This window comes from Eublepharis macularius, chromosome 6, assembly GCF_028583425.1.
Source record: "Eublepharis macularius isolate TG4126 chromosome 6, MPM_Emac_v1.0, whole genome shotgun sequence".
Lineage (NCBI taxonomy): Eukaryota > Metazoa > Chordata > Lepidosauria > Squamata > Eublepharidae > Eublepharis > Eublepharis macularius.
Genome location: NC_072795.1, coordinates 93,046,481 through 93,070,000, shown reverse-complemented (window position 1 = coordinate 93,070,000; position 23,520 = coordinate 93,046,481).

Genomic DNA, 23,520 nt, shown 5'->3' with positions numbered 1-23,520 from the left:
AAAAATCACATCTCAGAAAAGCCTGTCCAATTTGGGGGCAATTTTGGGTTCTCACAGAAGTTCTTCATTTGCATGATCAAAACACCAAGGGAGCTAGCAGACAAGGTATCTCATCAGCAACAATTTGTGCCATTCGTAAAAGGCAGTGACACCTATGTACCTTCTTATTGAATCTGTATCTTGTGCTAGATTGTAGGCTAATCCTACTTTGCCTCTCTTAACATCAGTTAGGGATGGTCCTCACCTACTGAGTGCACTGATTATTATTTTACTGGATTTTGTTTTAAACCAGCCTCTCTTTGTACTCCCCCTCCCCTCGCCACCATCACCACAGTTTCTGTTGTAAATATAGAAGCAACAATGGGTGTAAAGTGAATCTGATGGTGTGAGCTTTGATTACTACTACTACTACTACTACTACTACTACTAGTAATAATAACATTCGAATTATATACCACCCTTCGGACAACTTAACACCCATTCAGAGTGATTTACAAAGTATGTCATTATTATCCCCACAACAAAACACCCTGTGAGGTGGGTGGGGCTGAGAGAGCTCCAGAGAGCCATGACTAGCCCAAGGTCACCCAGCTGGCTTCAAGTGGAGGAGTAGGGTATCAAACCCGGCTCTCCAGATTAGAGTCCCATGCTCTTAACCACTACACCAAACTGGCTCTCACACCAAACTGGCTCTCATGAATAAATTCATGAATAAAAAGTACAATCAGACTACTGTTTGAAAATGCACACTGAAAATCATGGAAGTTCTGTAAACGTCTGCCAATAGATACAACAGTTGTTGGTCTTGTGCCTATCCATTAATTCACTGAGCTGTGAGTAGTTTGAAATTCCTTCATTTCTGTTGTCTACAGAAATAAAGAAAGGGATTAGGTGGTGATCATAGCACAACGAAAGTATCCGTTGGCACTCCCAGAAGCTTCCAGGTCAATTTTATTGCCTATAAGTCTAGTAATTGTTCTGGTTTTATAATTATTGTATTTATTTAAAGCAGGGCTTTTTTTCAGCAGGAACACAGGGGAACGGAGTTCCGGAACCTCTTGAAAATGGTCACATGGCTGGTGGCCCTGCCTCCTGATCTCCAGACAGAGGGGAGTTTAGAGTGCCCTCCGCGCCGCCACGGCGTGGAGGGCAATCTAAACTCCCCTCTATTTGGAGATCAGGGGGCAGGGCCACCAGCCATGTGACCATTTTCTCTGAGGGCAACCCATTGAGTTCCACCACCTCTTTTCCCAGAAAAAAAGCCCTGATCTAAAGGATTTATCTGCCTGCCTTTCTTCCATGCCTCTCAGGACCCATGGTGGGCATGGTTGGTTTGTATTTTGTGGTAACAGCAAATAAGAAGATAGACATAAGTGGGCATAAGTGGGTGTTCGACTGGGATGACCTGGGTTTAGGTCTCAGCTCAGCCAACAAGCTGAGGTGGCACAGCCATTCTCTGTCAGCCTAATCTACCTCACATGCTTTTTGGAGATTTGTGAGTATCAAATTGGGGGAGAGGAGAAAAATGAATGAAAGAAGCTGGGACTGAAATGTTTTCTTATGCTACATGTGGGAAGTTCTTGAAATACTTCCAAATCAAGATTTCTCCTGTATTTTGACACAGTATAGATGTGCTGCTTAATGTAACCAAAACCTGTGGAGTAAAGGAAAAGGAGAAATGTTTCTTGGAAGTGAACAAGCACTACTAGGTTCGTATATACGCCATATAACTGTGATCTGTGATTTGGCCTTGTGATGTCTTGTGATACAAAGCACATGCAAAACAACACATATCCACTTGGCAACTCTCCCTTTTCTTGTCTCTTGGAGTGCTCAATATAATTGTGTTGGAGTGCAGAAAGAGCTCTATTTTTTATGCTTTTCTCTGGGAATGAGGAGTACCATTCTCATTTATTTTTACTGTGATTTCATGGAGTATCCGAAAGTGCATTAGAGATTTACTTCTGGTCCAGGGGTGGCAACTGAAGCCACTGCTGTAAACATCACAAACACTTTAGTTTAAATTCATAAATGCCCACATATTTCTGCTTTTTGAAATGCCTCTTAATTCTTGGGTCTGAGATACCATAAACTACAAAACCAACACCCATTATTAGGCATTCCTGTTCACATAAGGATTTGAGTCCAGTGACACCTCAGTGACCAACAAGATTTTCAGGGTATAAACTTTCAAGTCAAACCTCCCTTCTTCAGATACAGGGAGAAGTGGAGATCTCAGAGCCTTTATATCCAGTCAGGACATGGGAGGTGACCTAAAATGGCTGTTCTTAAACAAAGAAGCTTTAGAGGCAGATTACAGCATGAGATTGCTGAACTTGAATTTATTTACAAGTTTAGAATAAAATTACTACCACTCTGGGCTGAATAAAGACTTAGAATTCTTATCTCACTACAGATGCTAATTTCTGCTCCAATCAAGCTGCATTGTACCTTTACACACTGACTCTTTTCTTTGCTTCACCCCTCCCACCTCTTGACTGGGATATATAAAGGCTCAGGGATTTCCACTCCTCCCTGTATCCAAAGAAGGGAGCTTTGACTCTTGAAAGCTTATACTCTGAAAATCTTGTTGCACTCTAAGGTGCCATGGGACTCAAATTCTGCTGTTCTATTGCAAACCAACATGGCTACCTACCAGAAACTATTTTCACATCAATAATTTATCCAGGGCTGCCAACTGTGGGTTGGGAAAGTTCTGGGGGTGAAGCCTGGGGAGACAAATTACATGAGGATGCACCCATGAAGGGAGTTGCAATGTTAGCCGGGAAGCTGAATTTTAAAAGAGATCAGAAGGCTTTGTCAATATCCCCTCTCTACAAAGTCTCTTTGCCTCCAGAAGGCTCTGTCAGTTTCACATTCCCTTCAAGCAGGCAAAGAGGAAATAAACAAACCTTCTGAGCAACAAACTTTGTTGGCTCTGTAGAGAGGAGAAATTGACAGAGCCTTCCAATCTCTTTTAAAACTCAGCTTCCGGGCTAACATTGCGACTCCCTTCACATGAGCATCTTTGTGCAATTCATCTCTTGTAGTTTAGCTCATAGATAGTTCATTGTGAAACCCCTCGACCCCTTGTCTTTTGTGTGCATTGTCCAATTGCTTTCCTTGTCACTGAGGGTAAAGGAAATAGCCCAAAGGTATAGATAGATTCAGTAGACAGAATCATATTAAATCATCAGATCCATTATCCAGTTCTAAGACAGCTTGGCTGCCTGAAGAACTCAATAAATACAGTTCGCTAGTGAAAATATTGAACAACATTCTGGAACGTTTTGAACCCTCTGCACTTTATGAAGTGGAATTGGCAGTTTTCAGTAAATTCTTAGCCATGAAGTTCTGTGAATCTTTTATTGATATTAGGCAGTTTAGAATTTCAAATACAACCCATAATAATATTCTTAACAAACAACATCAGTACTGATACCAAGAGAGGGTAATTATTCTGAAGCAATCCTGGCCTATAACATATTTTTAGTTTTCCATAAACATTTCTATACAAATAAACACTCCTTGAGAGAAATAGAAATAATATTTTTTTTTGGTTAATAGTTGCTTCTTTATTGTTTGCAGTGCTTTTGTGCATAAGAATTTCAGCAGGCATCATTTGCTATTTATGTAATAATCTGATTTGCTTTAAAATTTCACTTACGTAGCAGTGTAAGTTCTGAAATGTCCTAATGGAGTGCTAATCCATTCCTAAACTTCGCTTACTTTAACTGCAGATGGTAAAAGGTTTCCTTTATCATCCAGCCCCAAAGGATCGTGGGAAACCAACATTTCCATGAATGTAAATTCTAGCTTCAGCTAATTTTGATGACAGTGACTTCTCTTCTTTATGAGGTGCATAATGAGCCGGACCACAGCCTAGCCAAAAGCCATGACAGGCTCCAAGCATGCCCTGGTGGCCTCCGCTGTTTGCTGTACCCAAGGTTTAAACGGAGACTGCCTCCAGTCAGAGCACATGAAGAAACAACGCTCTGGAATAGACAAATGGCTCTTTTGTTTTACATTCTTCTTTTTAATTAGCCTCTTTTTTTAATGACCTAAGTTAATATGTGTCAAAAGGTGCAAAACACAGCATGGCTTCAGTTTTTAAAAGAGAGCATTTGCCTTTAATCTTCTAAGTAAAGCAAGCACGCCCTTTAACTATCAGCAGCAGCAATTACATTGTGCTTTATACATTGTGGGTTTCTTGTTGTCTGATTAGGTGGTTAAATGGAGAGGACTGTATACCTGGGGCTTTCGAACAAGCTTGTCACTTTTTGCATTTGACAGCATGTTTTAATTCTATTGTCAATGTGAGGCTGCGGTCCTACATGTACTTACCAGTCAGTAAATGCCATTAATCTAACTGCACTTACTTTCTAAAGTAAATGTGTATAATCAGGCTGTCAGATTCCTCTTATTAAAAATATTCTGATTACTCTCCTTATATTTTAAACTGTGAAATTTAGAGAGTGTAAATAATCTTTGCATTAGTATTACCAAGCAAATACAAAGTTGCATGTGAAAAGGAAAAATACAAAGCTATTAGCACCTGTATTTGAAGATAAAGGCCATGAATACAGGGATGTGCTTCAAAGAAGCGTGTGCATAATATATTCCATAAAATGACTAGAAAATTATGCAATCACATTAGAAAATAATTATATGTTCTAGGAAGGACACAGGGATATATCTGGCTAGGATTGCTCTCTGTTTTCTAAATAATGGTTCAGAGTCCACGTATGGTTCAGGCATGCCACGTATGGACAAATAACCCAGCGGGGTTTGTGCTGTGGGTTGCTTTGAGAAACACACTGCAAATGGAGAGAGCAAAGTTAGCTTGTGTAAAGGCTCCAGGATTATTTTAAGGGCTTGAGAATGAAACACATTTTTGTGATGCTGATCATGACCACCTGCTGTGCAGAGTGTTAAATAGGTCCTCTCATTTCCATATGTGCATATGTAACTTAAGTCCTGAGTTCTTCTAGGTTGTCCTTGAAAGGGCTGCCAAGTAGTTGAAAGGCACATAGTCCATTAGAATAAGGATATTTTAGCAAAACTATCATTCCCTACCCCAGGAGTAACACTGTCAAAGAAAAAGAAAAAGTACAGAGCTGTATTAAATTCCAGAAAACTCCTGTATTTACCAGAATAGAACTATATAACATCTTATACTGATGTGCATGTTTATGATTCTGGAAAGCTCTCACTATCCAAAATTTGATTTGATTTGAAATTAAGGCTTGTAACCTTGGCCTGAATGCGGATAAACTGATCTGCATGTCTCTTCACAGAGCAGCAGCTCTGTATCCTGAACCTGCAATGCCCCAGCCATTTCAGTTCTGGGCTTCTCTTTAGCAGCCCCTGCCAATCCTGCTCAATTGTGCCAAATTATGTGTTGATTTTGTAATGCAGACTAATTTCCACCAGAGAGTCAGATGAGACTCCCAAAATAGTTTTCACTTTTGACTATGAATCAGCTGGGGAAAAAAATCCTCCAGCCAAAAAAGAGAGGGAAAGAGAAAAGCAACCCACCCCTCCCAGCACTGGAGATGTTCCAGTTTGGATACAGATACGGATTCTGTGGCTCACCTCCCATCTCTCCTTGTAACTAATGGCAGGCCTTAGATCCAGAGGTGAAAAGCCAGCAGACTAATTCATTGAGTCACCTGGCCTCTTTAAAATATTGATTGGTTCCTGCAGTTAACCAAGAGAAAATTGTCTACATACTGGATTTCATCTCTACGGGAGCCTATAGCTAGTACAGTAATGAACTGAGACACTTTGTGATAATATCAAGGCTTTGGGTGTGAACACACACACATCTGTGTACAATGAAGAAAATAAAGAAGCACCTCCAATTTTAAACATCAGTTGGCATGTCAGGAGAAAAAAATATAGAGCTATGGCACAAACACAAGACTGATGATTTTTCAGAATGTGCAACAGAAAACACTGTAAGAAGCAAAGAGAATATGAAACACTCCACTGGGCTTCAGGAAAACCTCTGAAAGTGACGAAGTCTGATTCTGGGTGCAAACATATATAAAGCAGCTCTCTGCTGAAACAGATCATTGGTTCATTGAACCCATTATTGTCTACTCTGGCAGCTACTCTCCAGGGTCTCAGGCAGGGTATTTAACACTTGCTACCTGATCCTTTAACTAAATATGCCAAGGACCTTCTTCATGCAAAGCAGGTAGTCTACCACTAATCTACAGCTCCTTTCCAAAGATGCTGACAAACAGGGCAGGATTTATATCTGTGAGAATATCTCCATATCTCTGTTAAGAAGAGGTCATATGAGGAAAGATCAGCAGAAACCCTGTAGAAAACAAATAAGAAAGAGGGGATGTGCCAGGAAAGTACTAAATAGGAGATTTTGGAAAGTCAGCATTACTGGTGACTTGCCAAGGCTTGGTCCAAGAACCAGTTTTCCAAATTCCAAGCAAATATTTTTTAAAAGATGCTGTTGCAGGGTTATCTCTTGTTAAAGAAAGTCACCCACTGTCATGATGGCTAGTATTATTATTTGTGTCCACAAAATACAGCATGGAATGTATCACGTCATTCTTTTCCATTCAAGAGAATCTAATATGCCTCAATCCTACATTTACTGCGCTAAGTCTGTGTTAGAGCAAGAAAAACAGAAGACCCAAATCAGTTCTTCATGTCAGCCAGAGCTTAAAGGTAACAGGCCTATGGATCTGTGACAGCACCTGATAACAGGATCGAGAAGCCATCTCTGTCCTGCCAATTATTTCTGTGGAGGAACAGGAGGAACTTCTTCATCAGTACAGCTGTGGTATAATAGAAGAATGTGAAAGAAAGAAAGAGAAGCTGTTCTCAGCCCGATCCTATGCAGGAATGCTCAAAAGTAATTCCCATTGAGTTCAATGGGATTTACTCTCTAGTCAAATTATTGGTTTCTGGTCTAGACAATTATCATAATAGAAAGAGTATTAGACTCCCCTTGCCTTTAAAAATATGGCCACCTATGTTCATCTGTGTATAGTATTTTCTTATATATTTTTTTAAAAAAATAGAACAGCTTTAAAAATAATTATCATTTTGGTTTTTAGGGATGAATAAGAGGGCAATGCCCCCACTCAAATATATTGCATTCTAAATGTTGAGCTCACTTTTTTTTTAAAAAAAAGACCCTAGACTTTTTCATTGCAGAGATATAAAGGGAAAGGTGCAAGCATTTTCCCCTTTCACTGCTACATTCTTTCTTGTCTTCTCAATCCCATCACCTTTTCTTCCTGGGGCCTTTGCTTCTTTCTCGTTTTATTTCTCTCCTTTTCAATGTCTCCAGTGACAGATGAGAATATGAGGTGGAAAACTGAAGCTGAGTTGCCTGCTCTATTAAAGGAAGGAAATTTGCCTCAGAAGTAGGTGGGCCATGGGAGGGGTGGAGGAGAAGAAAAATGAATGTCCAGTTTCACTCTGGCTGGTATTTGGTTTTAATAATTACTGGTTATAACTTGCCTGTGTAAAGGAATGCATGCCTCTGAGCATGTGTAGAATGCTTTTTACACATCAATGAATAACCACGGTAAAAAACACACACAATAAAATCTTGGTTTAGGGCTAAAGGACTGAAGAAGTGTAAAGACCTGGCAGCTTTAAACTCCAGAGCCTCTAACAGTTGTATGTGTGGAAGTACTTCACAATAGCAGGCCAAAAAAGGCTGAGGGGGCATAGTGTACTGGCAGTCTTAAGTCTCACCTATCAGAACAGCACAATAAGGTCTTTAGGAAGATTTAAATAAATCTGAGCCAAGAAAAATCCGTTATTTGACTGCAAAACACTCTGCAGAGTGCTTTTGCAGACAGCTGTCACCTAGGAAGCTCCCATTTTCACAATTAAGGCACTGATTAATTGCTATCTCCCCCCCCCCCCATTTTCCAAACTCAGCTTTGAATCCTACTGCACAGTCTTATGCCCTGCAACATTGTTTATAAATGCAAGTACATTAATTAAATCAACAAAGGATTTCTAACTACTACTATCAGGGCTCATTTGGAGCAGAAACATGTTGGAAAGGTGTTCCGGAACATCTGAAAAGAGATCACGTGGGTTTTGGCCCCGCCCATGAGATTCCTTTTCCTCCCTGCTGCCTCCCCGCTGCCCATGTTTTTAGCAGCAGGCAGTGGCGGAGGCAGTAGCACCTAGAGATGGGCACGATCTGCATTACGATTGAAAAAAACCCATGATAATGGTGATCGCGCAATCGGGACCCAGCGGATCGTGCTCGGGTACGGCCAATGATCCAGCAGTCGGGAGGGGGGCTGGATCGGGACGATCGTGCTCGGATCGGGAAGCCAGACACTCAGGTGTCAGCAATCTATTCCCCTGGCAACGGAGCCCGGGGGATGCCTGAGCTGTGTTTGCCCTCCTTCTGTCGCCCTGGAAACCCAAATGGAAGCCCAGCTTGCCTTGATCAGCAGGGCTTCCTTCCAAACACGGAGCAGCAAAGCAGTCACCAGCTGGGAGAAGACACCCAAGGGAGGGAGGGGGAAGGGGGTGTTCTGTAGCCATGGGCACTCCAATCTGATCCCTGCAAACCCTGATAGGCAGCTCCGACAGCCAAACACAGACAGCCAAACACAAACACAGATGCCGCCGGCATCAGCCACCGTTCCTGTATTGCTGGGAACAGCAGGCGCCCCTCCGCTTTTGCCTCCACAATCCACGATCCATGATCCACGATCCACGGATCAGAAACGGGAGATGATCGGTGTGGATCGTTAATTCGGGATTGTCGCCGGCACCGATCCACGATCAGCTTGATTGGTATTTTGGGGGGGATCGTGCCCACCTCTAGTAGCACCACCCCCACCCCCATGCCCCCATCACCGCCTCCTGGATCCCCGGGTAGGAACCCAGGGTGGGGGGGCCACGGGCGGGCACAGGGGGATGGCGATGCAGGGGGGGCGTGGCCTGTCCTCCAGGCCTGCAAGCGGTGAGGGCTCTCCAGAGGAGGGTAAGCTGCTTTCAGTTCATTCTGCTTTATTTTCATTTGTGACTCGTGAGTGAGTGAGAGACAGAGAGAGAGTGAGTGAGTGAGTGAGTGCAAGCAGAGCTGCTGGAGCTGGCTCTCCAGAGGAGGGTAAGCTGCTTTGAGTTCATTCTGCTTAATACCTGGAGATTTTTGGGGAAAGGGGCCTGAGGGGTGGGTGTTGCCTTCTTACACACTTCTGGTGATGTCAGGGGGTGTGGCATATGCAAATCAGTTATGCCAATGACACACTTTGGGTGATATCAAGGGGTATGGCATATGCTAATGAGATATGCTAATAATATATACTAATGAGTTCCTGCAGTTCTTTTTCTATGAAATGACGCCTGACTACTATTAATACAAGTATTCAATATGCCATCACCAGGCTCCAACCTATGACATCATTAGATTCTACCCATGACTCAGGATTTCAGATGATGGAATCCTAGTAGCAGCTCTCTCCCCTCCAAGTAATGCCAGGAACCTCCTGGGGTGGGGTGGATTTGTAGGGGTGGGGACAGCCATACCATTGTTAAATTCACATGATTCACTTCCAGCAAAATTTCAGAAGGATTCACTAAAACTCTATAGTTTAACCACTCATTTCCCCCCATTTCCCCCCCCACAGGCCTTTGAGATGCCAGCAGGACACAGAGGGATGCCAAGGAGATCTCCTACCATAGCAGGAGACCATAGAATTTTGAGCTTCAGAACTGTATTATTCAAGCTGAGTGCTATCCATCCTTGTTAGGGCTTGATTGGGTACTGTTTAAGTACTATGAGAAAAAAAACCCTACCAAGCAGTTTGACTAAATGCCATTGTGGGGGACATTCAAACACACAAAAGTGGCAATGTGTCCTGCATAATACTAGCTCTAGGTCGCTGGTGAAGCATCATCTGAACACAGCACAGTTCTCCCATATAACACATTCTTGCAAGTTTTCAACATGTAACTAAAGCAGGCAAAATGCCATTCCCTTTCTAGAGCATAGAGGCTGGACTCACTGGTAGGAGCATTTGCTTTACATGCAGAAAGTTCTAGCATCAGGCCCTGACAGATCAGTCTGCAGAGATATGAACCAACTTTTAGTCAGACTCTATAGACCTGCTGAGTATTGGATCAGGCAATATTAAGTTAGTGTATCAGGTAATATTAAGTTAGATCAACCAATGGTCTGAAACAGTATAGGACAACTTCACATGCATTCATGCTTAAAGCATCAAGAATGCAAGGTACATGGCTGCTGGACCAAAGATGTTACTTTCATAGCAAACTTGTAGTGCCATCCTGGAGAGAATTACACCCTTTGAAATCCTTAGGATGGTGCTGCAAGTCTTTCATACATTAGACATTGCATGAAAACAATAATGGAACAGAATGTGCAGAAAAATTATAAAACCTGCCTTCTGAAAACTGTAGCCAAAAAAACTGGGTAATCTGAGTAGAAAGCCAATATTGTTGAGAAAACAGATCATCGGGCTTGCCTCTAGAAGATATGGGATGGTTTTAACTGACTTGCAGCTGTGCTGGAAATCTCTATGTAGATGTTACTATTCAGAAGTTTCCCAGTTTGAATAGTAGGGCTGTAGTTGTATCTCAGTTGCAAAGCACAAGCTTTCTGTGCATAAGGTCAGCCAGGTTCAGACCATGACATCTCCAATTAGAGGATCGCTCAGGTAGCAGAGCTAGGAAAGACATCTGTCTGAGACTGTTGAGAGCTGCTGTCAGTCATGGTAGAGAGAGTACTAGGCTAGGCAGAACTGCGGTCTGACTTTATATATATTATGTACACATACACAAGTACATATTATACACATGGCATTCTACTGTTCAGTGAAGGTATATGAACATTATACAGTTTGTTACTGGAAGATTACTTATGCACTTATTTAAAAACAATATGGCATATAAATGAACAGCTTCTGCCTTAAAAAAACCCTTGTTTTCTATAAAACCAAATATTCCTAACTTTAGTGGACCTGAGTCATTAAGCAGGGAAGTATACTACAATAATAAAATTATCAACCAAGCTTTTGACAAGCAGTCATGTGCTTGTAAATGAAATTTATTTAGGTGCCACTCAAAACATTGTAATTAAGAGGTACAGAATGTATTACCAGATGGTTCCTGTTCAGTATCTATTTCCTTTGGAGAACAAGGTGATTAGGAGTAAGTACTAACTTGTAATTGAACACTAAAATACCCTAGAGGCTTGATCCTACTCCCAGTTTAAGTTTACATGGCAAGTGACCTAAAGAAGAAGTGTTGTTTTCAAACTACAGCAAAATTTCTAAAAATGGAAAAATATTACACAGATCCTATTCATTGTTAATTTATGCCACTGTTATGGGTTCAATGGAAACTCTGGGGTTCCAGCAGAATATCTCCCCCCCACACACTTTTTTCAGAAGAACTATACCAAAACAAAATGTATTTCCCTTTACCATCACCACAGTGGTGATGATTAGAGATGGGCATGAACTGCATTACGAACTTCAAAAACCCACGAAATTGGCGATCGCGTGATCGCAATCTGGCAGTTTGTGATTGTCCACAGCCAGTGAACCAGCGTTCAGGAGAGGCTTGTTTCGGTGCGTTCAGCCACGGTTCAGGAAGCCAGACAGTCAGGCATCAGCAATCAATTCCCCTGGCAATGGAGCCGGGGGAATGCCTGAACTCTGTTTGAGCTCCTTCTGTCACCCTGGAAACACAAATGGAAGCCCAGCTTACGTTGATCGGCAGGTCTTCCTTCCAACCACGGAGCTGCAAAGTGGTTACAAGTTGGGAGAAGACACCCAGGGGAGGGAGGGGGAAGGGGGTGTTCTGTAGCCATGGGCGCTCCAATCTCATCCCTGCAAACCCTGATAGGCAGCTCTGATGGCCAAACGCAGACCTCCTGCATTGCTCAATGGGATCTGTGCTTATAAATAGCCATGGGCTCCCAGGCTGGGTTTCACTTTCAGTGAGCAGTGGAGTGGGACAGAGCTCTTGCTTGCCACTTGCTAGCCTTTGGGGAGAGACACTGAGAGTATAATTGAGCTTGGATTTTTGTGGGAGTTTCCTGGGGGCCTTGGATTGGAGAGGGTATAACTCCAAGATCCCTTTTGTCCAAACTTGGGTGATGGCTGTAGGAGAGCCTGCAAAAGACTCCCCGGGAATATGGGCTCTCTAAGTGCCATGGCGGCCATTCTGCACCCAATGAACCACGAACCACGAACAGGTTCGGCAACGGAAAATGTTCATTGTGGTTCGCGACCTCGGGATCGGCGGCGGCACCGAACCACAAACCGCTGGTTCATTAAATTTTTTGGTTCGTGCCCATGTCTAGTGATGATGACACATGTGGTGATGACACATGGGACAGGGTATGAATGAGGTGGGAGTAGGCTTGCACTCAAACAGGAAACCAATTGGTGATGCTTAAAAATGAAATAAGTTGCTGAACAACTCTTGAAACTGACAGCCAGAAAGTGCCAAGAGTAGTACCTAGTATGGAATTATTTATTCTTTAGGAATATTCTAAATGACATGTCTTCTCAAAGCGAAGGCAGCATAAAATTTGGCAAGAAGTACATAAGAAGTCAGTCAAAACAATGAACTAGTCCAAGAAATAATATAATATAAACAAGAGTAATGTAATATCTTTTATTAGGACCAATGAAAATATCACAAAACAGTGAGCAAGCTTTTTAGTTCCCCAGAATTCTTTTTCAGTCTCAATGATCAGTACAAAAAGGGGAGGGGAGAGAGAAAATGGAAAAGTGTGACTGAGGAGCAATATAAAGATGCTTGAGGTATAATGCAGGATGCATTGCATATTAATTGGATTACATTGTGCTGATATGTTTCAAGATAAACCAAAGACTTGTGGAACAAGTGGGGGGGGGCACTTCCTCTTTGAATATAGAAAAGCCAAGTTAATCAGATATCTCCCAGCATTAACATACATGAGTCCCTTATAAGTCAACAAGCAGAAGAAAAACATGGAGCCCATAGATTAATTATCTTAAAATGAATTTTAGGTGATGAACTAAGTAATAGTGTCAATAGATGCTAAACTTGAAAATACTGTTGGAGATCAAACATCCTACACAAGCAAAGTTCCATTTGAAGATCACCTTCCTCTAGTTGAAAGATCTTGTTCTTTGATGTCTAAATTCAGTATTTCCAATAATAGACAAAGATCATAGACAGCCATAATAGTCCACAGGAAAAATCCAGAACGAACAGTTTTGTAATATTTTTAATACAGTCAAATCAGAATAAAATAATAATAACTGTGCCTATATACCACTCTTCTAGACAGATTAGAGCCTCACCCAGAGCAGTGAACAAGTTAGTATTATTATTATCCTCACAATGCAGCTGGGGAGCTGGGGCTGAGAGGAGTGGCTTACCCAAGGCCACCTACTGAGCTCATGGCAGTAGTGGGATTTCAATCAGTAGAGTGCTGATTAGCAGTCGAACCACTTAACCACTGTGCTACAGTAGCCTCTAAGGTAATAACCAGCAACTTGAATTAAACCCAGAAATGTGCAGACAACTGGTGCCAACTAATGGGTTACTTGTGAATATATAAATGGATGGTGTTTACATTTGCAGCTAAAGATTATACCAAAAAGCTCAATGAAAATGCTGAACTATTAAGTCGCAGCATTTTAACAACAACAAAAAAGCATCTTCTGTGTTAGGAATTATTTGGAAAGGGACAAAATAAAACATATTATCAGGAGGCTATTAATAAATCTAGCCACTTTTAGGATATTGTATACAGCATCTCATCTCAAAAAGTGGTATAGTATAGGTGAAGATACTAAAGAAAATTACAACCAAAATAATTTGGGTGGAGATCTGAGGCTGGAGCATCTTCCTAATAAGAAAAGGCTTTAGAAACGGAAGTTTTCAATTAAAAAAATAGATGTCTAAGAGGGGATGCAATAGGGGTTTATATATTAGGACTGGCAGAAAGGATTGAATCGAAAGACATTGTTCTCTCCAACACGAGAACTTGGGGGCATCCAATGAAATTGATTGGCAGCAGCAGGTTCAGCAGAAACAAAAGGAAGTACTTTGTCAAGTAATACATAATTAACTGAGGAAATTCATTGCCAGAGGATGTGGAGATGACCACTAGCATAAATTTATCAGGACATGGTGCACTGTAGTCTCACCACACACCTATGACATGTCAGCACATGGAAAATGGATGATCACTACTCCATAAAATATTGTCCCAGGGTGACTTTGCCACGTCAGTCACTGCCTTGCTTTCATCTGAATCCACTCAGAATAAGTATAAAACAGGTTTTCACAGTATTAGCGTGGATGAAAATCTTTTCAGCACATTTACAGCTTGGCAAAATACTAATGAGCAGCTATCTGTCAGCAGATGTGGTCTCTTCGTGCAGTAAAATATGTATCAGTTTGTGTTTTTAATTTTTGTGCCAATAGAAAACATAACTAAAGTCTAACTGTTATCAAATACTTTTGTATTTAAATAGTTAAAAGCTAGCAACAGTTCCTTTTAAGTTACAATCTGAAAAACACTTTCTTAGTAGTAAGCGACACTAGATAAAATGGGTCTTACTTCTGAGTAGACCAGCTTAGGCCTGATAGACTTGATAGCCTATAGCCTACCACCCACTAATAATGATAATAATATAATAATAACATTCGATTTATATACCGCCCTTCAGGACAACTTAATGCCCACTCGGAGCGGTTTACAAAGTATGTCATTATTATCCCCACAACAAAACGGCACTCCTGGTGTGCACGCAGCATGCTTACCCGCGTGCCGCCATTTGCCCTCCTGCATGGAGGGAGAGAGGGTTCCGCTTCCCGGGCATCCAGGTACTTTGGGGGGGGGGCATGGCTTGGGCCTATATAGGCCAGCTCCGCCCCCCTCCTTGCAGCAGTTGCCATTGCAAGCTAGACCCACCCTCCTCACCCCCTTTTTTTTGCAGTACAGGGACCCCCTGGACAAGGCCTTCCCTCGGGTTTCACAGCTGGGGTGTATGGCGCTTTAAGGGGGGAACCATTCACCTGGCCAGCCAAGTTACAGCCATGCACTTGGATCTCGCACCTGGGGCAGGGGGTGCTTGCCCAGGCAGGTCGAGGAGGAAGTCCAGTTGACCCCTTGGCTCGACCTGTACCACTAGTTATACCCCTTGCCGTTCTTAAGTTATTGTTGGTTAATAAATGGCCCTGTTTTTCACCCAAGCCTTGTGTCTCTTCATTCCGAATAGGGGAGCAAAACACCCTGTGAAGTGGGTGGGGCTGTGAATTTAAAAGTTATTTGACAGGTAAAAATCCTACAGGTGCAGGATTTCTGACTGTAGAGATGTACTGAGAGGGAAAGCTCAGTCAGTTATATTTCTGCCTTACACCTGTTGAACATGTTTGTGTAGGAGGACAAGAAGAGACACGACTCTGAGGAAGTATCATAGCATGCGTTTTTCTCTGCAGGAAGTCCACCCCCACCCCCCCATGCACTGACACATTCTAATAAACAATTGCCTTGAACCAGGTTACAGATGTATAAAACCACAGCAGCTTTTCCAGATAAAGATGGCAATCCTACAACTGCAGTATCCTCAAGAGGCTGCCAAAATCTGAGGAGACTTTTTCATAGCTGCAGCCAGAACAGGGAGCCATGCTGAGTGAATCCATGGGAGATTTCTTCCTTGCAGCTTAACCCAAGCCATTTCAAATTAAGCTTAAATTGAACTATGCCATTTTCTACATCCTAGTACTGTGTTGGTTTTCTCCCTGGGGCAGCAGGCAACTCTGCTGAGATACATACACTTCAGAATTTATTTTGGGGGGGCCTGCTGTGGCTAATGCCATGATTGTGGGTATCCTTGGTGGTTACTAAAGTTTAAATAAGCTGTATGCGTGACATTAAGAAACAATTAGGCACAGAATTGCAGTCTGCATGAGTAAAATGGCCAGATTGATCTCCTAGGATCAAGGCACTGAGCTTGGAGCCCTCCTTGATATCAAGGGTGACTAGTGAGCAGAGTGCTTGTTTTTGTTTTTTGTTCTTTGTAAATAAAAACAACACTTTTAAAGTAGTGATTGTACCACAGTATCTTCCTATCTCACCACTAGAAGCAAAGCTTTTCTACAAAATTAAACCTTTCCGTGGCATTACAAATCAAAATCACATCCTACAAGTACAAACGTGCGTACACCTTCCTGAAATATTCATTAAGCAACCCAGCCAGTCTTCATGACTTAATTGACTAGTCCAAATGGGGGTGTTTTAAAATACAGTATTTAGCATTCTGAATTCCCACAAAATAAAGGGAGGGGGGACATGTGAGTTGCTTATGGTCTTAATTATTTTTAAGCAATGAATTAGGTCGATCAGAATGATCACTTCTCATTCTCTGCATGTCATTCTCTCTACACCGGTATGAAGAGTAGCACTTTTCAGAAAATTCATCCTTTTCACTTTTTTTTTTAAACCAAGGACATTTCAATTAGCTGCCCTCATTCCATCAAACTAAATTTAGTCCAGACATGTCAGTCTCTGAGTTTCAAACTTTCTTCTTTTTATACAATCCTCAACATCATTTAATAATACTTTTTTAATTTTTAAGAAAAAAGTTAACTCTCACAGGAATTTTGAGCTAGTATGAAATGGAACCATTTTAATATTTATTTCCCATTATAAAACTTATAAGTAACACCAATGGCTAGAATTTTGAAATGATGGTGTAGCTGGAGCTATTTAATTATTTTTTATTTCCCATGTAAACCAACTCTATTTTTTCCCAGTTAGGAAGCATTGTGAATTTCATTTTATGGATTCTGAATGCATCATCCCTGCCATACGAAAAGCTGGAGATTAAATACCCACATGTCCACTAATATCAGGAGCATTAAAATAGTTTTTTGCAGCCCAAACTTTAAAGTCACATCAAAAGCTCCTCTTCATGTGTGGAATATTTTTCCCACTTATGTTTTTGTGATGATAATTTTGTAAATTGTCAATACATAATCATATCAGCTCATGCTTGCTTCTGTATCGGCACCTCCAGAGTGTACTAATTAAACATCCTTCCCGACACCCTATCATCTTAGTAAACAAATGAAGCGAGATTCTCCCCTCCCACCTCCTCCTTTCCAAAAGCCACACTGTGATCTCTTCTTTTCTGTAACCTGGTTTGTTAAACTGCTGGTTTCTGTTTCATTTGTCTGCCTTTCACTTTAAAGCAAGCCACAGCCACTGTGAACACAATAATGAAAGAGGTCATGGAGCACCAGTTGTGCATGAAAGATGCGAAAATTTACTGCAAATGAGACAAGAGCAGTAAATTCATTTTTATTCAAATTACTGTCATCATACATTACCACTTCTCCTGTAAACATTGTGCTTCAGACAGTGTGACAGCATATTATTATTTGTGAAATTATACTATTATTAAGCTATTAACATGTCACTCCCTGCTTGAAACAATGACTCAGCTTGCTATTGCATAATAGGACAAGTTAGGAAGACAAACGAAGGTGATTGAAAGGTTAGCAGTAAGAAGGCAGGCCTGGCAGAGTATGACAGCTGGCACTTAAAGGCTAACATTTATTTAAAAGCTCTCACATAATGAGATTACCATCCATTATTATTTTTGTTATTGCTTTGGGGGTGGTTGTTACTGCTACTGGACTGTACCTGCTCATTGGCACTAAACAACTCTTTAATTTTCTATTTATAGTTATTACACTGTTTCTTTGATCACTAATTATTTCTTGGAAAAATATATATTTCTTCAAAGGCAGAGCCAACCAGAAAGGAAATACTAGGACAGTGAGTCCCTAAATGGTTAAAAAAGAATCAATCTGACAATGGTGCTTCATTCACAACATATGGTAGCCTAATTGCAAGCATTAGTGTGCTTAATAAAAAAAAAGTTCAGCTTTGGCTACTGAAGTGCTTGAAATGAGAGAGCAACAGGGTTCGTACCATGCTATTATATAGCCTCTCCTACTTTTGACAGAAAAGCTGTAAGTTGTCCTATAGGTATTATCACAAGATTCCCCAGGAGGTTGGTAATGATTAAAATTTTATGGTTTATAGGCTTCAAAGGCATTTACTGTAGCATTGCCATCCAAAGTTACTGTGGCATGCAGATCACAATGCATCATATGCTCTAATTTTACCTTGTGTAAGTGCTTGTGACAATTCCCCTCGCGATAGCCCAGCTACTTAGTATTCTTTTAAAAAGTTCATTTGGTTCATGGGAATATTGGATCCTCCTGTATAATCAGCTCCATTATGTCAGGAGGGATAGAGCTGAGGGTTCCAGTACTAACCTGGAGTTCTTTTCCATCTTGGGTAAGCTTGAAGGAGTCCACCAAATATACTGCACACACAGTTTTGTTTTATAGACCTTCTAAAACATTCAATTTCAATTATACTTTATATTTTTAAAAAATATTCAGAAAAGTTATATCCCTTAGTTTCCTGGGAACAAAAAAAAAATAATTAAGAGACATTCATGGTAACTTGGTCTATCTACAGCGATTAGCCATAATAGATAAATAGAGTCTCCACAGGCTCCACAATAGCCTGAGGAATAAGGGAACTTTCCTGAGGCCATTGCAATAACATTTATATACCTGCTTGTGCATTTCTTGGAATTCTTCTGCTGGCCACTGTTGGACATAGGATGAAAGGATCACTGCATTCTATGTCTTCTGCCACAAGACCTTTCTTATATCTGTACATTGCAATATACCAGAAGGAAAAGACTTAAGGTAAGCCTTCAGGGAGACTATTGGATCAATATTATGGAGTGATTGTATTTCTTCATACCCTCACATATCAGATATTAACAATAGGCTTGGCTCCTGTGGAATATTGCTGCTGGAAGGGATTTCCATCTTGCCTCCTCCCTCCCATTGCAGCACAAAAATCTTCCCTAAAATGCAGCAGCTGGGGAACAGGTGACCCTCCCCTACCAGGCACAGCATGAGGCTCTGTAGTGGGAGGGAGGAAATCAGTAAAAACCAACTCATCTTTTGTTAACAGAAATTTTCCATCCAACATATAAGCTATTACTATTTTTATTTAAGTCTGTACACTATCTAGAAGCTTGCCCCTGAAGTTTCTCCACTTATTGTCACCAAAATAAAACATATTAACACAGACCCAATACTGTTTTTCATGAACTCAAAGAATGTCAGCCATCTTGTTAATGATTGCAGCAATCATGATTCTCTTTGCTGTTTTATACAGTCAGCTGAAGCCTGTCAGCCGCTCATATTTCACGGTTTTTAAATGTTGCTATCATTTTGATTACCCCTGCTTCTTAAAAATCAGATTTTTAAAATTAAGTTTAAGCATGTTTCCTCCCCCTTCCTCTTCCTTGGCAGATGTCTTGTGGGAGAAAATAATTGTGTAGTAAATAGTAGCAAGTAAATATTGTGGAATTTAATAGCTTTTCTCAAAATTTTGTTTGGAAAGAGCCTTCTGAGATAGAACAAACAGAAAAACATCAGTGTGTTATTAATGATACCTTTTTAAGTGTGCAAAGGAAATAAAAGAGAGGAAAGTCAGTCACACAAGGTTTTAACACCTCAAAGGCTTCCATTTTTAGTATGTAGGATACAATGAAAACTACAATTCCTAGCTATACTGCTTAGGCTCATTCCTTAGAAGTGTCATTTTAGCAGTATTCCGTGCTTGAATAATAAATCTTTGATGCCTTGAAAGCTTGGATAATATGCACTATTTTGTTATCTTTGTCCTTAAAGAGCTAAGTGGCTTAGAAATATGCAAATGTGAGCAGCCAACAGGTTCCTATTGAAATCTTTGGAAAATTATAAACACAGTTCTAAAGATATTGGTTGTACCTACTTATTAAAGCAATGTCTGTGTGTCTCATTGGATAATTCCCTACTCTCTTTTCTTTTATTGTTTCTTTCATCTGTCTTTATTTAGTAGTAAGTAACAGATACCCATTACAGAAGTGTTACATTACTTCTGGGAAAAGACCCTCCTTGTAATTGACTCCCTCTGAAGACTGAAGAGACTTCAAAACAGAGTTTTGTGATGTATCTGTCCTTTGCTCTGTTTCACTAGCTCATCTTGTCTACAAATGGCACTGGTTTTAGTGATTCATCCCAGCTGCTGAAAATGCGGTGGTATTAGGTTAAGTTCAAAACATTACACAACTGGTAACTGACATTGTCTCTTGAAAATGTCAGTATTAGGAATCACAAGATTTTATAATTTCAGTCATGCCAAATATTCGCCAGTAGAAAGAAAAATTGAAAAATCTATCCAAGGAATGGTTGCCAGTGAAAACTAACAGGCAACATTCATTTTAATGCAATATGCACATCACATAGCTGTTCAAGGGGAAACAATGGCAACAAAGATAAAAGATTTGAGATAAGGAAATGCTGCAATGTGATGCCATCAAGGGATGCTCCAGGTGAGCTGGAGAAGTTTCACAATATCTAGTGGTGTCATGTTTTATATCCATTCCATACTTGCTTGCAAGATATCCCTTGAGTAGCCAGTAGGGGAGTTAGTCAATAAGTCCAGGCCAGACTAGCAAAAGGTTTGGATTGAGTGAGTGGGAAGCTTGAAATCTGAAGTGAGCCTTAATCGCAGGTGAGACAAATTTCATCATGGGAATGTGAAGTTTGGAAAAAGAACAGGCTATATATCACTATTTGCATATCCGTTCTTTTTTAATGTTCAAAAACAAATTCCAAACAATAATTCAGTTCCATGCCTCTAGATATTACTTTCAGTGAACAGCCTGTCTCAGCTAATCTTTCTATCTGTCCTTGCCCCATTCAAAGGACCAGAACATTTTTGAACACTTCCTCTCAGTTTTGCAAGGATTGTCTATAGTGATGCAACATGAGCCGCAATTGCAAAACTTTCAATTTAGTAGGGGTGAACATTAATTAATTAAATATTAAGGATGCACTGGCTCTCAGTGGAGTTCCAGATCCGGTTCAAGGTGTTAACCTTGGTGTTTAAAAGCCCTTCATGGACTGGGACCTGCATACCTGCGGGACCGCCGCTTCCATTATGTCCCCTGCAGGGTATTGCGCTCTGCAGACAAGCAACTCCCGGTGGTCCCCGGTCCAAAGGACATCCGTCTGGCTTCAACCAGGGCCAGGGCTTATTCTGCCCTGGCCCCAGCCTGGTGGAATGCTCTGCTGCTGGAGATCCGGGCCCTGCAGGACCTGTTAAAGTTCTGCAGGGCCTGTAAAATGGAGATGTTCCGCCAGGCCTTTGGCTGAGTGCCAGCGGGTGTCCTCCTCCTTCCATCTAAGACCACCACTTTTTCTGGGGCTGCCCTTGGCCATCTGCTATGCCCATATACGGACTCCCAATATTTGTTTAAATAGCCTGCTCCTGGACTATTTTAATGACCTTTTAAAATTATTATTGATTTTATGGTTTTATAACTTTTAATGTGTTTTTTTTAATGTTGATAGCTGCCCTGAGTCCATCTGTGGGGAGGGCAGGGTATAAATCAAATCAAATAAATCAATAAATAAATTCAGTTGCCATAATCTCCTTGAATACACTGGATTTGAGTGCTAGAAATAATGAGAGTTAGTTGGTATATGATGAAGTGAGCTTTAACTCAGGAAAGCTTATACTCTGAGAAATTTTATTAGTCTTTAAGGCACTACTGGACTTGAATTTTAGTAATCTGTGGCTCTGCAGAAAACCATTATTTCAGCATCTTGTTCTCTGCTTTTCAAGAAGGGCTGATGTCATGGGGGCAGGGATCAGCAAGAAATTTAATAGAGAGGGGCAGCCTCCAACCTGAAGAATTAGCAGCAGCTCATGCCAAACAGAATCATCAAGGTGGGCAGTTTAACACATAGTGTTTCTGACAGTCGTTGTACTGAGGAGTTGTACTCTCCTGAAGGTATTCAGTGAGCTGTTGTAGTGGGCTAAAGGAGGATAGAATCAAATTCTTCCCTCCACACAGTGAAAGGTGGGGCTAAGGTGTATGAGATCTGTAATAATGGTCTGTGATAAGATCTGTGATAAAGATGGATCTAAGATCTCTCTATGTGAGCTATCAATCACAATTATATTTCTAAGAATTCTCAATGCCTTTAATTTCATTTCAAAACAGTGGTGACCTTTGGGTCTGCTTCACCTTGTCTATTGCTAGTAGCCCCAGTAGGGAACAAGACAATATATCATTTGAATGTAAAGAATGTATTTTGGATATATTTAAATGTATTTTAAAATAAAAAAAATGGTTTACATGGCTGAGCTGCACTAAACCCTACCCTCTCTTCAAATTACTGGGCTTCATTTCTTTCACAAGTTTTTTCCAAGCCAACTTGGGGGCGGGGGGGAATACTGGAGCTCAAATAGATATGGAGGAGGGAATAGTTCTGAATTCCTCTCACTTGCATTGTCCAATTTAGTTTCAAAAACAGACCCCAAACCATGTCATTGTTCCGCTAGAGAATCCCAGCAAGAAATGAACAGGTCATCCACATACCATTGTTGATATGTCTGCCTGAGCCAACTGTACACGTTTGGTGTGAGAGCCAGTTTGGTGTAGTGGTTAAGAGCGTGGGACTCTAATCTGGAGAACTGGGTTTGATTCCCCACTGCTCCACTTGAAGTGAGCTGGGTGACCTTGGGTCAGTCACAGCTTCTAGGAGCTCTCTCAGCCCCACCCACCTCACAGGGTGTTTGCTGTTGTGGGGATAATAATGACATACTTTGTAAACCACTGAGTGGGTGTTAAGCCATCCTGAAGGGCAATGTATAAATCGAATGTTGTTGTTGTTATTATTAAGTGAAAACTTTAACTACATATTGATCAGGGATTCCTATCCCTATCTGGCAATTCAGCATAGAAGATCCCTTGACTCTGGATATATTTTCTGAAAATTTCATACCAGTTGGCTGGGAGCAAAAAAAAGAAGATGAAAATTGGTTTCCAATGGGAAAATGAACCAAATACCATTTTTGTCATGACCTTAGGTATTTGAGGGTGGTGCCAGAGGAAGGTAGAGTTTAGGGTGTTCAACAGGGATGCGATGTGATGCTATTGAGTCTACTCTCCAAAGAAGCCATTTTCTGCAGGGGAAATTATCTCTGTAGTCCAGCAATCCATTGTAATTTTAGGAGATCCCCAGACCCCGCCTGGAGTTTGGCAACCCTAGTACTAAGAAACATCTTTTAAAATCTGGTAGTGGTTTTACGTTTCATCAGGTAGTAAGGATGAGCACCTCTTGGCACATGGTATGCAAGTGAGTGACTATAAATAAGGTTGGCTGAGTTGGCTGCGGGTGGATCTATCCAACAAAGATAGCCTGGATTAGGCTGCCTAGCGCATCCTGCTTGTTTAAATATGTTAACATATTTTATATTATGACTTAGATTGGCTATTTAAATAAACGAATTATGCTTGTGCTATGGTCTCATGTCCTTATTTGAGTGGTGTCAGTAGGGTTGCCAGATGGTTCCCCCACAACTGGAAAGAGGTCCTGGTACTT